Raw genomic sequence first — 14,468 nt, forward strand, 5'->3', positions numbered from 1 at the left:
AGATTTGGAAAGCTTAATTTCGGAGGTTTACCATGAAGTTATAAATATATAATATCAACATGAAGAAACTAATATGACTTTAGAAAAATTACAATACAAAAGAGATTTTCATACTTAGTGTTAGAACTTAGAGCCATTAATGTTTTTTCCATGTGTTTTAGCAATAAATAACAATTCATCACCTATATGCAATTGATTCATCTAATCATTGTGTCAGCTTCCCCTCGAAGGAAATATAGACATACAAATGATACTGAAGAAAATACATCTATTTTCAACATTAAAGGAGCATCAAGTATTGGCTTAGAGACTGATTGAAAGTATGTTCTTGGCATTGTTAACTTTATGCTCTAAAGACTAAACGAATAGGCTCAATAAATATATAGCATACTATTGAAGAAATAGCAGATGATGAAGTGCTACCGATTGTTAACCCGGGATAGTTGGAAAGCTTATATTCAGCTGTTTACATTCATACTATCTTTATATTTCATCAACAAGACAAAACAAAAATGACCTCAATAAATTGCAATAAATAAGAGATTTAGTTACTCGGCGTTAGAACTTAGAACCATTAATAGATATTCCAGGAGCTTTCAGAATAATAATTAATTCTACAACTATATCAAATGCATTCATCCAATCCTTCAAGCAGCGTTTGATCCAAGGTGATAAACAGTCAAAAATGAGACACAAGAAAAATTAATCTTTTTTCAAACAATTAAACTTGGCCTGTACAGGGATCGAACCTGTGACCTTGGCGTTATTAGCACCACGCTCTAACCATCTGAGCTAACAGGCCATTTTGCACAAATTACTGGAAGTCCAGCATATGAAGAAGTGCTAATGATAGTTAACCCGGGAGATTTGGAAAGCTTAATTTCGGAGGTTTACCATGAAGTTATAAATATATAATATCAACATGAAGAAACTAATATGACTTTAGAAAAATTACAATACAAAAGAGATTTTCATACTTAGTGTTAGAACTTAGAGCCATTAATGTTTTTTCCATGTGTTTTAGCAATAAATAACAATTCATCACCTATATGCAATTGATTCATCTAATCATTGTGTCAGCTTCCCCTCGAAGGAAATATAGACATACAAATGATACTGAAGAAAATACATCTATTTTCAACATTAAAGGAGCATCAAGTATTGGCTTGGAGACTGATTGAAAGTATGTCCTTGGCATTTTTAACTTTATGCTCTACAGACTAAACTAATAGGCTCAATAAATACATAGCATACTATTGAAGAAATAGCAGATGATGAAGTGCTACCGATTGTTAACCCGGGATAGTTGGAAAGCTTATATTCAGCTGTTTACATTCATACTATCTTTATATTTCATCAACAAGACAAAACAAAAATGACCTCAATAAATTGCAATAAATAAGAAATTTAGTTACTTGGCGTTAGAACTTAGAACCAATTATAGATATTCCAGGAGCTTTCAGAATGATAATTAATTCTACAACTATATCAAATGTATTCATCCAATCCTTCAAGTAGCTTTTGTTCCAAGGTGATAAACAGTCAAAAATGAGACACAAGAAAAATGTATCTTTTTACAAACAATTAAACTTGGCCTGTACAGGGATCGGACCTGTGACCTTGGCGTTATTAGCATCACGCTCTAACCATCTGCGCTAACAGGCCATTTTGCACAAATTCCTGGAAGTCCAGCATATGAAGAAGTGCTAATGATAGTTAACCCGGGAGATTTGGAAAGCTTCATTTCAGAGGTGTACCATGAAGTTATAAATATAAATTATCAACATGAAGAAACTAATATGACTTTAGAAAAATTACAATACAAAAGAGATTTTCATACTTAGTGTTAGAACTTAGAACCATTAATGTTTTTTCCATGTGTTTTAGCAATAAATAACAATTCATCACCTATATGCAATTGATTCATCTAAACATTCTATCAGCTTCCCCTCAAAGGAAATATAGACATACACATTATACAGAAGAAAATACATCTATTTTCAACATTAAAGGAGCATCAAGTATTGGCTTGGAGACTGATTGAAAGTATGTCCTTGGCATTTTTAACATTATGCTCTACAGACTAAACTAATAGGCTCAATAAATACATAGCATACTATTGAAGAAATAGCAGATGATGAAGTGCTACCGATTGTTAACCCGGGATAGTTGGAAAGCTTATATTCAGCTGTTTACATTCATACTATCTTTATATTTCATCAACAAGACAAAACAAAAATGACCTCAATAAATTGCAATAAATAAGAGATTTAGTTACTTGGCGTTAGAACTTAGAACCATTAATAGATATTTCAGGAGCTTTCAGAATAATAATTAATTCTACAACTATATCAAATGTATTCATCCAATCCTTCAAGCAGCATTTGATCCAAGGTGATAAACAGTCAAAAATGAGACACAAGAAACATTTATCTTTTTACAAACAATTAAACTTGGCCTGTACAGGGATCGAACCTGTGACCTTGGCATTATTAGCACCACGCTCTAACCATCTGAGCTAACAGGCCATTTTGCACAAATTACTGGAAGTCCAGCATATGAATAAGTGCTAATGATAGTTAACCCGGGAGATTTGGAAAGCTTAACTTCAGAGGTTTACCATGAAGTTATAAATATATAATATCAACATGAAGAAACTTATATGACTTTAAAAAAATTACAATACAAAAGAGATTTTCATACTTAGTGTTAGAACTTAGAACCATTAATGTTTTTTCCATGTGTTTTAGCAATAAATAACAATTCATCACCTATATGCAATTGATTCATTTAATCATTCTATCAGCTTCCCCTCAAAGGAAATATAGAGATACACATGATACAGAAGAAAATACATCTATTTTCAACATTAAAGGAGCATCAAGTATTGGCTTGGAGACGGATTGAAAGTATGTCCTTGGCATTTTTAACTTTATGCTCTGAAGACTAAACTAATAGGCTCACTAAATATATAGCATACTATTGAAGAAATAGCAGATGATGAAGTGCTACTGATTGTTAACCCGGGATAGTTGGAAAGCTTATATTCAGCTGTTTACATTCATACTATTTTTATATTTCATCAACAAGACAAAACAAAAATGACCTCAATAAATTGCAATAAATAAGAGATTCAGTTACTTGGTGTTAGAACTTAGAACCATTAATAGATATTCCAGGAGCTTTCAGAATAATAATTAATTCTACAACTATATCAAATGTATTCATCCAATCCTTCAAGCATCGTTTGATCCAAGGTGATAAACAGTCAAAAATGAGACACAAGAAAAATGTATCTTTTTTCAAACAATTAAACTTGGCCTGTACAGGGATCGAACCTGTGACCTTGGTGTTATTAGCACCACGCTCTAACCATCTGAGTTAACAGGCCGGTCTGCACAAATTCCTGGAAGTCCAGCATATGAAGAAGTGCTAATGATAGTTAACCCGGGAGATTTGAAAAGCTTAATTTCAGAGGTTTACCATGAAGTTATAAATATATAATATCAACATGAAGAAACTAATATGACTTTAGAAAAATTACAATACAAAAGAGATTTTCATACTTAGTGTTAGAACTTAGAGCCATTAATGTTTTTTCCATGAGTTTTAGCAATAAATAACAATTCATCACCTATATGCAATTGATTCATCTAATCATTGTGTCAGCTTCCCCTCGAAGGAAATATAGACATACAAATGATACTGAAGAAAATACATCTATTTTCAACATTAAAGGAGCATCAAGTATTGGCTTAGAGACTGATTGAAAGTATGTTCTTGGCATTGTTAACTTTATGCTCTAAAGACTAAACTAATAGGCTCAATAAATATATAGCATACTATTGAAGAAATAGCAGATGATGAAGTGCTACTGATTGTTAACCCGGGATAGTTGGAAAGCTTATATTCAGCTGTTTACATTCATACTATTTTTATATTTCATCAACAAGACAAAACAAAAATGACCTCAATAAATTGCAATAAATAAGAGATTTAGTTACTTGGTGTTAGAACTTAGAACCATTAATAGATATTCCAGGAGCTTTCAGAATAATAATTAATTCTACAACTATATCAAATGTATTCATCCAATCCTTCAAGCATCGTTTGATCCAAGGTGATAAACAGTCAAAAATGAGACACAAGAAAAATTAATCTTTTTTCAAACAATTAAACTTGGCCTGTACAGGGATCGAACCTGTGACCTTGGCGTTATTAGCACCACGCTCTAACCATCTGAGCTAACAGGCCGGTCTTCACAAATTCCTGGAAGTCCAGCATATGAAGAAGTGCTAATGATAGTTAACCTGGGAGATTTGGAAAGCTTAATTTCGGAGGTTTACCATGAAGTTATAAATATATAATATCAACATGAAGAAACTAATATGACTTTAGAAAAATTACAATACAAAAGAGATTTTCATACTTAGTGTTAGAACTTAGAGCCATTAATGTTTTTTCCATGTGTTTTAGCAATAAATAACAATTCATCACCTATATGCAATTGATTCATCTAATCATTGTGTCAGCTTCCCCTCGAAGGAAATATAGACATACAAATGATACTGAAGAAAATACATCTATTTTCAACATTAAAGGAGCATCAAGTATTGGCTTAGAGACTGATTGAAAGTATGTTCTTGGCATTGTTAACTTTATGCTCTAAAGACTAAACGAATAGGCTCAATAAATATATAGCATACTATTGAAGAAATAGCAGATGATGAAGTGCTACCGATTGTTAACCCGGGATAGTTGGAAAGCTTATATTCAGCTGTTTACATTCATACTATCTTTATATTTCATCAACAAGACAAAACAAAAATGACCTCAATAAATTGCAATAAATAAGAGATTTAGTTACTCGGCGTTAGAACTTAGAACCATTAATAGATATTCCAGGAGCTTTCAGAATAATAATTAATTCTACAACTATATCAAATGCATTCATCCAATCCTTCAAGCACCGTTTGATCCAAGGTGATAAACAGTCAAAAATGAGACACAAGAAAAATTAATCTTTTTTCAAACAATTAAACTTGGCCTGTACAGGGATCGAACCTGTGACCTTGGCGTTATTAGCACCACGCTCTAACCATCTGAGCTAACAGGCCATTTTGCACAAATTACTGGAAGTCCAGCATATGAAGAAGTGCTAATGATAGTTAACCCGGGAGATTTGGAAAGCTTAATTTCGGAGGTTTACCATGAAGTTATAAATATATAATATCAACATGAAGAAACTAATATGACTTTAGAAAAATTACAATACAAAAGAGATTTTCATACTTAGTGTTAGAACTTAGAGCCATTAATGTTTTTTCCATGTGTTTTAGCAATAAATAACAATTCATCACCTATATGCAATTGATTCATCTAATCATTGTGTCAGCTTCCCCTCGAAGGAAATATAGACATACAAATGATACTGAAGAAAATACATCTATTTTCAACATTAAAGGAGCATCAAGTATTGGCTTGGAGACTGATTGAAAGTATGTCCTTGGCATTTTTAACTTTATGCTCTACAGACTAAACTAATAGGCTCAATAAATACATAGCATACTATTGAAGAAATAGCAGATGATGAAGTGCTACCGATTGTTAACCCGGGATAGTTGGAAAGCTTATATTCAGCTGTTTACATTCATACTATCTTTATATTTCATCAACAAGACAAAACAAAAATGACCTCAATAAATTGCAATAAATAAGAAATTTAGTTACTTGGCGTTAGAACTTAGAACCAATTATAGATATTCAAGGAGCTTTCAGAATGATAATTAATTCTACAACTATATCAAATGTATTCATCCAATCCTTCAAGTAGCTTTTGTTCCAAGGTGATAAACAGTCAAAAATGAGACACAAGAAAAATGTATCTTTTTACAAACAATTAAACTTGGCCTGTACAGGGATCGGACCTGTGACCTTGGTGTTATTAGCATCACGCTCTAACCATCTGAGCTAACAGGCCATTTTGCACAAATTCCTGGAAGTCCAGCATATGAAGAAGTGCTAATGATAGTTAACCCGGGAGATTTGGAAAGCTTCATTTCAGAGGTGTACCATGAAGTTATAAATATAAATTATCAACATGAAGAAACTAATATGACTTTAGAAAAATTACAATACAAAAGAGATTTTCATACTTAGTGTTAGAACTTAGAACCATTAATGTTTTTTCCATGTGTTTTAGCAATAAATAACAATTCATCACCTATATGCAATTGATTCATCTAAACATTCTATCAGCTTCCCCTCAAAGGAAATATAGACATACACATTATACAGAAGAAAATACATCTATTTTCAACATTAAAGGAGCATCAAGTATTGGCTTGGAGACTGATTGAAAGTATGTCCTTGGCATTTTTAACTTTATGCTCTACAGACTAAACTAATAGGCTCAATAAATACATAGCATACTATTGAAGAAATAGCAGATGATGAAGTGCTACCGATTGTTAACCCGGGATAGTTGGAAAGCCTATATTCAGCTGTTTACATTCATACTATCTTTATATTTCATCAACAAGACAAAACAAAAATGACCTCAATAAATTGCAATAAATAAGAGATTTAGTTACTTGGCGTTAGAACTTAGAACCATTAATAGATATTTCAGGAGCTTTCAGAATAATAATTAATTCTACAACTATATCAAATGTATTCATCCAATCCTTCAAGCAGCATTTGATCCAAGGTGATAAACAGTCAAAAATGAGACCCAAGAAACATTTATCTTTTTACAAACAATTAAACTTGGCCTGTACAGGGATCAAACCTGTGACCTTGGCGTTATTAGCACCACGCTCTAACCATCTGAGCTAACAGGCCATTTTGCACAAATTACTGGAAGTCCAGCATATGAAGAAGTGCTAATGATAGTTAACCCGGGAGATTTGGAAAGCTTAACTTCAGAGGTTTACCATGAAGTTATAAATATATAATATCAACATGAAGAAACTTATATGACTTTAAAAAATTTACAATACAAAAGAGATTTTCATACTTAGTGTTAGAACTTAGAACCATTAATGTTTTTTCCATGTGTTTAAGCAATAAATAACAATTCATCACCTATATGCAATTGATTCATTTAATCATTCTATTAGCTTCCCCTCAAAGGAAATATAGAGATACACATGATACAGAAGAAAATACATCTATTTTCAACATTAAAGGAGCATCAAGTATTGGCTTGGAGACGGATTGAAAGTATGTCCTTGGCATTTTTAACTTTATGCTCTGAAGACTAAACTAATAGGCTCACTAAATATATAGCATACTATTGAAGAAATAGCAGATGATGAAGTGCTACTGATTGTTAACCCGGGATAGTTGGAAAGCTTATATTCAGCTGTTTACATTCATACTATTTTTATATTTCATCAACAAGACAAAACAAAAATGACCTCAATAAATTGCAATAAATAAGAGATTTAGTTACTTGGTGTTAGAACTTAGAACCATTAATAGATATTCCAGGAGCTTTCAGAATAATAATTAATTCTACAACTATATCAAATGTATTTATCCAATCCTTCAAGCATCAATTGATCCAAGGTGATAAAAAGTCAAAAATGAGACACAAGAAAAATTAATCTTTTTTCAAACAATTAAACTTGGCCTGTACAGGGATCGAACTTGTGACCTTGGCGTTATTAGCACCACGCTCTAACCATCTGAGCTAACAGGCCGGTCTGCACAAATTCCTGGAAGTCCAGCATATGAAGAAGTGCTAATGATAGTTAACCCGGGAGATTTCGAAAGCTTAATTTCGGAGGTTTACCATGAAGTTATAAATATATAATATCAACATGAAGAAACTAATATGACTTTAGAAAAATTACAATACAAAAGAGATTTTTATACTTAGTGTTAGAACTTAGAACCATTAATGTTTTTTCCATGTGTTTTAGCAATAAATAACAATTCATCACCTATATGCAATTGATTCATCTAATCATTCTATCAGCTTCCCCTCAAAGGAAATATAGACATACACATTATACAGAAGAAAATACATCTATTTTCAACATTAAAGGAGCATCAAGTATTGGCTTGGAGACTGATTGAAAGTATGTCCTTGGCATTTATAACTTTATGCTCTACAGACTAAACTAATAGGCTCAATAAATACATAGCATACTATTGAAGAAATAGCAGATGATGAAGTGCTACCGATTGTTAACCCGGGAGATTTGGAAAGCTTAACTTCAGAGGTTTACCATGAAGTTATAAATATATAATATCAACATGAAGAAACTTATATGACTTTAAAAAATTTACAATACAAAAGAGATTTTCATACTTAGTGTTAGAACGTAGAACCATTAATGTTTTTTCCATGTGTTTAAGCAATAAATAACAATTCATCACCTATATACAATTGATTCATTTATTCATTCTATTAGCTTCCCCTCAAAGGAAATATAGAGATACACATGATACAGAAGAAAATACATCTATTTTCAACATTAAAGGAGCATCAAGTATTGGCTTGGAGACGGATTGAAAGTATGTCCTTGGCATTTTTAACTTTATGCTCTGAAGACTAAACTAATAGGCTCACTAAATATATAGCATACTATTGAAGAAATAGCAGATGATGAAGTGCTACTGATTGTTAACCTGGGATAGTTGGAAAGCTTATATTCAGCTGTTTACATTCATACTATCTTTATATTTCATCAACAAGACAAAACAAAAATGACCTCAATAAATTGCAATAAATAAGAGATTTAGTTACTTGGTGTTAGAACTTAGAACCATTAATAGATATTCCAGGAGCTTTCAGAATAATAATTAATTCTACAACGATATCAAATGTATTCATCTAATCCTTCAAGCATCGTTTGATCCAAGGTGATAAACAGTCAAAAATGAGACCCAAGAAAAATTAATCTTTTTTCAAACAATTAAACTTGGCCTGTACAGGGATCGAACCTGTGACCTTGGCGTTATTAGCACCACGCTCTAACCATCTGAGCTAACAGGCCATTTTGCACAAATTCCTGGAAGTCCAGCATATGAAGAAGTGCTAATGATAGTTAACCCGGGAGATTTGGAAAGCTTAATTTCGGAGGTGTACCATGAAGTTATAAATATAAATTATCAACATGAAGAAACTAATATGACTTTAGAAAAATTACAATACAAAAGAGATTTTCATACTTAGTGTTAGAACTTAGAACCATTAATGTTTTTTCCATGTGTTTTAGCAATAAATAACAATTCATCACCTATATGCAATTGATTCATCTAATCATTCTATCAGCTTCCCCTCAAAGGAAATATAGACATACACATTATACAGAAGAAAATACATCTATTTTCAACATTAAAGGAGCATCACTTATTCGCTTGGAGACTGATTGAAAGTATGTCCTTGGCATTTTTAACTTTATGCTCTAAAGACTAAACTAATAGGCTCACTAAATATATAGCATACTATTGAAGAAATAGCAGATGATGAAGTGCTACTGATTGTTAACCCGGGATAGTTGGAAAGCTTATATTCAGCTGTTTACATTCATACTATCTTTATATTTCATCAACAAGACAAAACAAAAATGACCTCAATAAATTGCAATAAATAAGAGATTTAGTTACTTGGCGTTAGAACTTAGAACCAATTATAGATATTCCAGGAGCTTTCAGAATGATAATTAATTCTACAACTATATCAAATGTATTTATCCAATCCTTCAAGTAGCTTTTGATCCAAGGTGATAAACAGTCAAAAATTAGACACAAGAAAAATGTATCTTTTTACAAACAATTAAACTTGGCCTGTACAGGGATCGGACCTGTGACCTTGGCGTTATTAGCACCACGCTCTAACCATCTGAGCTAACAGGCCATTTTGCACAAATTCCTGGAAGTCCAGCATATGAAGAAGTGCTAATGATAGTTAACCCGGGAGATTTGGAAAGCTTCATTTCAGAGGTGTACCATGAAGTTATAAATATAAATTATCAACATGAAGAAACTAATATGACTTTAGAAAAATTACAATACAAAAGAGATTGTCATACTTAGTGTTAGAACTTAGAACCATTAATGTTTTTTCCATGTGTTTTAGCAATAAATAACAATTCATCACCTATATGCAATTGATTCATCTAAACATTCTATCAGCTTCCCCTCAAAGGAAATATAGACATACACATTATACAGAAGAAAATACATCTATTTTCAACATTAAAGGAGCATCAAGTATTGGCTTGGAGACTGATTGAAAGTATGTCCTTGGCATTTTTAACTTTATGCTCCGAAGACTAAACTAATAGGCTCACTAAATATATAGCATACTATTGAAGAAATAGCAGATGATGAAGTGCTACTGATTGTTAACCCGGGATAGTTGGAAAGCTTATATTCAGCTGTTTACATTCATACTATTTTTATATTTCATCAACAAGACAAAACAAAAATGACCTCAATAAATTGCAATAAATAAGAGATTTAGTTACTTGGTGTTAGAACTTAGAACCATTAATAGATATTCCAGGAGCTTTCAGAATAATAATTAATTCTACAACTATATCAAATGTATTCATCCAATCCTTCAAGCATCGTTTGATCCAAGGTGATAAACAGTCAAAAATGAGACACAAGAAAAATTAATCTTTTTTCAAACAATTAAACTTGGCCTGTACAGGGATCGAACCTGTGACCTTGGCGTTATTAGCACCACGCTCTAACCATCTGAGCTAACAGGCCTGTCTGCACAAATTCCTGGAAGTCCAGCATATGAAGAAGTGCTAATGATAGTTAACCTGGGAGATTTGGAAAGCTTAATTTCGGAGGTTTACCATGAAGTTATAAATATATAATATCAACATGAAGAAACTAATATGACTTTAGAAAAATTACAATACAAAAGAGATTTTCATACTTAGTGTTAGAACTTAGAGCCATTAATGTTTTTTCCATGTGTTTTAGCAATAAATAACAATTCATCAACTATATGCAATTGATTCATCTAATCATTGTGTCAGCTTCCCCTCGAAGGAAATATAGACATACAAATGATACTGAAGAAAATACATCTATTTTCAACATTAAAGGAGCATCAAGTATTGGCTTAGAGACTGATTGAAAGTATGTTCTTGGCATTGTTAACTTTATGCTCTAAAGACTAAACTAATAGGCTCAATAAATATATATCATACTATTGAAGAAATAGCAGATGATGAAGTGCTACCGATTGTTAACCCGGGATAGTTGGAAAGCTTATATTCAGCTGTTTACATTCATACTATCTTTATATTTCATCAACAAGACAAAACAAAAATGACCTCAATAAATTGCAATAAATAAGAGATTTAGTTACTTGGCGTTAGAACTTAGAACCATTAATAGATATTCCAGGAGCTTTCAGAATAATAATTAATTCTACAACTATATCAAATGCATTCATCCAATCCTTCAAGCAGCGTTTGATCCAAGGTGATAAACAGTCAAAAATGAGACACAAGAAAAATTAATCTTTTTTCAAACAATTAAACTTGGCCTGTACAGGGATCGAACCTGTGACCTTGGCGTTATTAGCACCACGCTCTAACCATCTGAGCTAACAGGCCATTTTGCACAAATTACTGGAAGTCCAGCATATGAAGAAGTGCTAATGATAGTTAACCCGGGAGATATGGAAAGCTTAATTTCAGAGGTGTACCATGAAGTTATAAATATAAATTATCAACATGAAGAAACTAATATGACTTTAGAAAAATTACAATACAAAAGAGATTTTCATACTTAGTGTTAGAACTTTGAACCATTAATGTTTTTTCCATGTGTTTTAGCAATAAATAACAATTCATCACCTATATGCAATTGATTCATCTAATCATTCTATCAGCTTCCCCTCAAAGGAAATATAGACATACACATTATACAGAAGAAAATACATCTATTTTCAACATTAAAGGAGCATCAAGTATTGGCTTGGAGACTGATTGAAAGTATGTCCTTGGCATTTTTAACTTTATGCTCTACAGACTAAACTAATAGGCTCAATAAATACATAGCATACTATTGAAGAAATAGCAGATGATGAAGTGCTACCGATTGTTAACCCGGGATAGTTGGAAAGCTTATATTCAGCTGTTTACATTCATACTATCTTTATATTTCATCAACAAGACAAAACAAAAATGACCTCAATAAATTGCAATAAATAAGAGATTTAGTTACTTGGCGTTAGAACTTAGAGCCATTAATAGATATTTCAGGAGCTTTCAGAATAATAATTAATTCTACAACTATATCAAATGTATTCATCCAATCCTTCAAGCAGTGTTTGATCCAAGGTGATAAACAGTCAAAAATGAGACACATGAAAAATTTATCTTTTTACAAACAATTAAACTTGGCCTGTACAGGGATCGAACCTGTGACCTTGGCGTTATTAGCACCACGCTCTAACCATCTGAGCTAACAGGCCATTTTGCACAAATTACTGGAAGTCCAGCATATGAAGAAGTGCTAATGATAGTTAACCCGGGAGATTTGGAAAGCTTAATTTCGGAGGTTTACCATGAAGTTATAAATATATAATATCAACATGAAGAAACTAATATGACTTTAGAAAAATTACAATACAAAAGAGATTTTCATACTTAGTGTAAAAACTTAGAGCCATTAATGTTTTTTCCATGTGTTTTAGCAATAAATAACAATTCATCACCTATATGCAATTGATTCATCTAATCATTGTGTCAGCTTCCCCTCGAAGGAAATATAGACATACAAATGATACTGAAGAAAATACATCTATTTTCAACATTAAAGGAGCATCAAGTATTGGCTTAGAGACTGATTGAAAGTATGTTCTTGGCATTGTTAACTTTATGCTCTACAGACTAAACTAATAGGCTCAATAAATACATAGCATACTATTGAAGAAATAGCAGATGATGAAGTGCTACCGATTGTTAACCCAGGATAGTTGGAAAGCTTATATTCAGCTGTTTACATTCATACTATCTTTATATTTCATCAACAAGACAAAACAAAAATGACCTCAATAAATTGCAATAAATAAGAGATTTAGTTACTTGGCGTTAGAACTTAGAACCATTAATAGATATTCCAGGAGCTTTCAGAATAATAATTAATTCTACAACTATATCAAATGCATTCATCCAATCCTTCAAGCAGCGTTTGATCCAAGGTGATAAACAGTCAAAAATGAGACACAAGAAAAATTAATCTTTTTTCAAACAATTAAACTTGGCCTGTACAGGGATCGAACCTGTGACCTTGGCGTTATTAGCACCACGCTCTAACCATCTGAGCTAACAGGCCTTTTTGCACAAATTCCTGGAAGTCCAGCATATGAAGAAGTGCTAATGATAGTTAACCCGGGAGATTTGGAAAGCTTAATTTCAGAGGTGTACCATGAAGTTATAAATATAAATTATCAACATGAAGAAACTAATATGACTTTAGAAAAATTACAATACAAAAGAGATTTTCATACTTAGTGTTAGAACTTAGAACCATTAATGTTTTTTCCATGTGTTTTAGCAATAAATAACAATTCATCACCTATATGCAATTGATTTATCTAAACATTCTATCAGCTTCCCCTCAAAGGAAATATAGACATACACATTATACAGAAGAAAATACATCTATTTTCAACATTAAAGGAGCATCAAGTATTGGCTTGGAGACTGATTGAAAGTATATCCTTGGCATTTTTAACTTTATGCTCTACAGACTAAACTAATAGGCTAAATAAATACATAGCATACTATTGAAGAAATAGCAGATGATGAAGTGCTACCGATTGTTAACCCGGGATAGTTGGAAAGCTTATATTCAGCTGTTTACATTCATACTATCTTTATATTTCATCAACAAGACAAAACAAAAATGACCTCAATAAATTGCAATAAATAAGAGATTTAGTTACTTGGCGTTAGAACTTAGAGCCATTAATAGATATTTCAGGAGCTTTCAGAATAATAATTAATTCTACAACTATATCAAATGTATTCATCCAATCCTTCAAGCAGCGTTTGATCCAAGGTGATAAACAGTCAAAAATGAGACACATGAAAAATTTATCTTTTTACAAACAATTAAACTTGGCCTGTACAGGGATCGAACCTGTGACCTTGGCGTTATTAGCACCACGCTCTAACCATCTGAGCTAACAGGCCATTTTGCACAAATTACTGGTAGTCCAGCATATGAAGAAGTGCTAATGATAGTTAACCCGGGAGATTTGGAAAGCTTAATTTCGGAGGTTTACCATGAAGTTATAAATATATAATATCAACATGAAGAAACTAATATGACTTTAGAAAAATTACAATACAAAAGAGATTTTCATACTTAGTGTAAAAACTTAGAGCCATTAATGTTTTTTCCATGTGTTTTAGCAATAAATAACAATTCATCACCTATATGCAATTGATTCATCTAATCATTGTGTCAGCTTC

General features: G+C 32.0%; 9 non-coding genes across 9 annotated transcripts; all 9 read right to left on the minus strand.

The window, feature by feature from the left end:
* Nucleotides 1–728: 728 nt before the first annotated feature.
* TRNAI-AAU (transfer RNA isoleucine (anticodon AAU)) lies at nucleotides 729–802 on the minus strand. The gene has a single exon. It is a non-coding gene; the product is annotated as a tRNA-Ile (tRNA).
* A 3,378-nt stretch (nucleotides 803–4,180) lies between these two features.
* TRNAI-AAU (transfer RNA isoleucine (anticodon AAU)) lies at nucleotides 4,181–4,254 on the minus strand. Its single transcript has one exon. It is a non-coding gene; the product is annotated as a tRNA-Ile (tRNA).
* Nucleotides 4,255–5,043: 789 nt separating this feature from the next.
* On the minus strand, nucleotides 5,044–5,117 carry TRNAI-AAU (transfer RNA isoleucine (anticodon AAU)). Its single transcript has one exon. It is a non-coding gene; the product is annotated as a tRNA-Ile (tRNA).
* Nucleotides 5,118–8,934: 3,817 nt separating this feature from the next.
* On the minus strand, nucleotides 8,935–9,008 carry TRNAI-AAU (transfer RNA isoleucine (anticodon AAU)). Its single transcript has one exon. It is a non-coding gene; the product is annotated as a tRNA-Ile (tRNA).
* A 1,652-nt stretch (nucleotides 9,009–10,660) lies between these two features.
* On the minus strand, nucleotides 10,661–10,734 carry TRNAI-AAU (transfer RNA isoleucine (anticodon AAU)). The gene has a single exon. It is a non-coding gene; the product is annotated as a tRNA-Ile (tRNA).
* A 789-nt stretch (nucleotides 10,735–11,523) lies between these two features.
* On the minus strand, nucleotides 11,524–11,597 carry TRNAI-AAU (transfer RNA isoleucine (anticodon AAU)). The gene has a single exon. It is a non-coding gene; the product is annotated as a tRNA-Ile (tRNA).
* Nucleotides 11,598–12,386: 789 nt separating this feature from the next.
* On the minus strand, nucleotides 12,387–12,460 carry TRNAI-AAU (transfer RNA isoleucine (anticodon AAU)). The gene has a single exon. It is a non-coding gene; the product is annotated as a tRNA-Ile (tRNA).
* Nucleotides 12,461–13,249: 789 nt separating this feature from the next.
* Nucleotides 13,250–13,323, minus strand: TRNAI-AAU (transfer RNA isoleucine (anticodon AAU)). Its single transcript has one exon. It is a non-coding gene; the product is annotated as a tRNA-Ile (tRNA).
* Nucleotides 13,324–14,112: 789 nt separating this feature from the next.
* Nucleotides 14,113–14,186, minus strand: TRNAI-AAU (transfer RNA isoleucine (anticodon AAU)). The gene has a single exon. It is a non-coding gene; the product is annotated as a tRNA-Ile (tRNA).
* Nucleotides 14,187–14,468: the final 282 nt, after the last annotated feature.

Source organism: Lissotriton vulgaris, chromosome 4_1, assembly GCF_964263255.1.
Source record: "Lissotriton vulgaris chromosome 4_1, aLisVul1.2, whole genome shotgun sequence".
NCBI lineage: Eukaryota > Metazoa > Chordata > Amphibia > Caudata > Salamandridae > Lissotriton > Lissotriton vulgaris.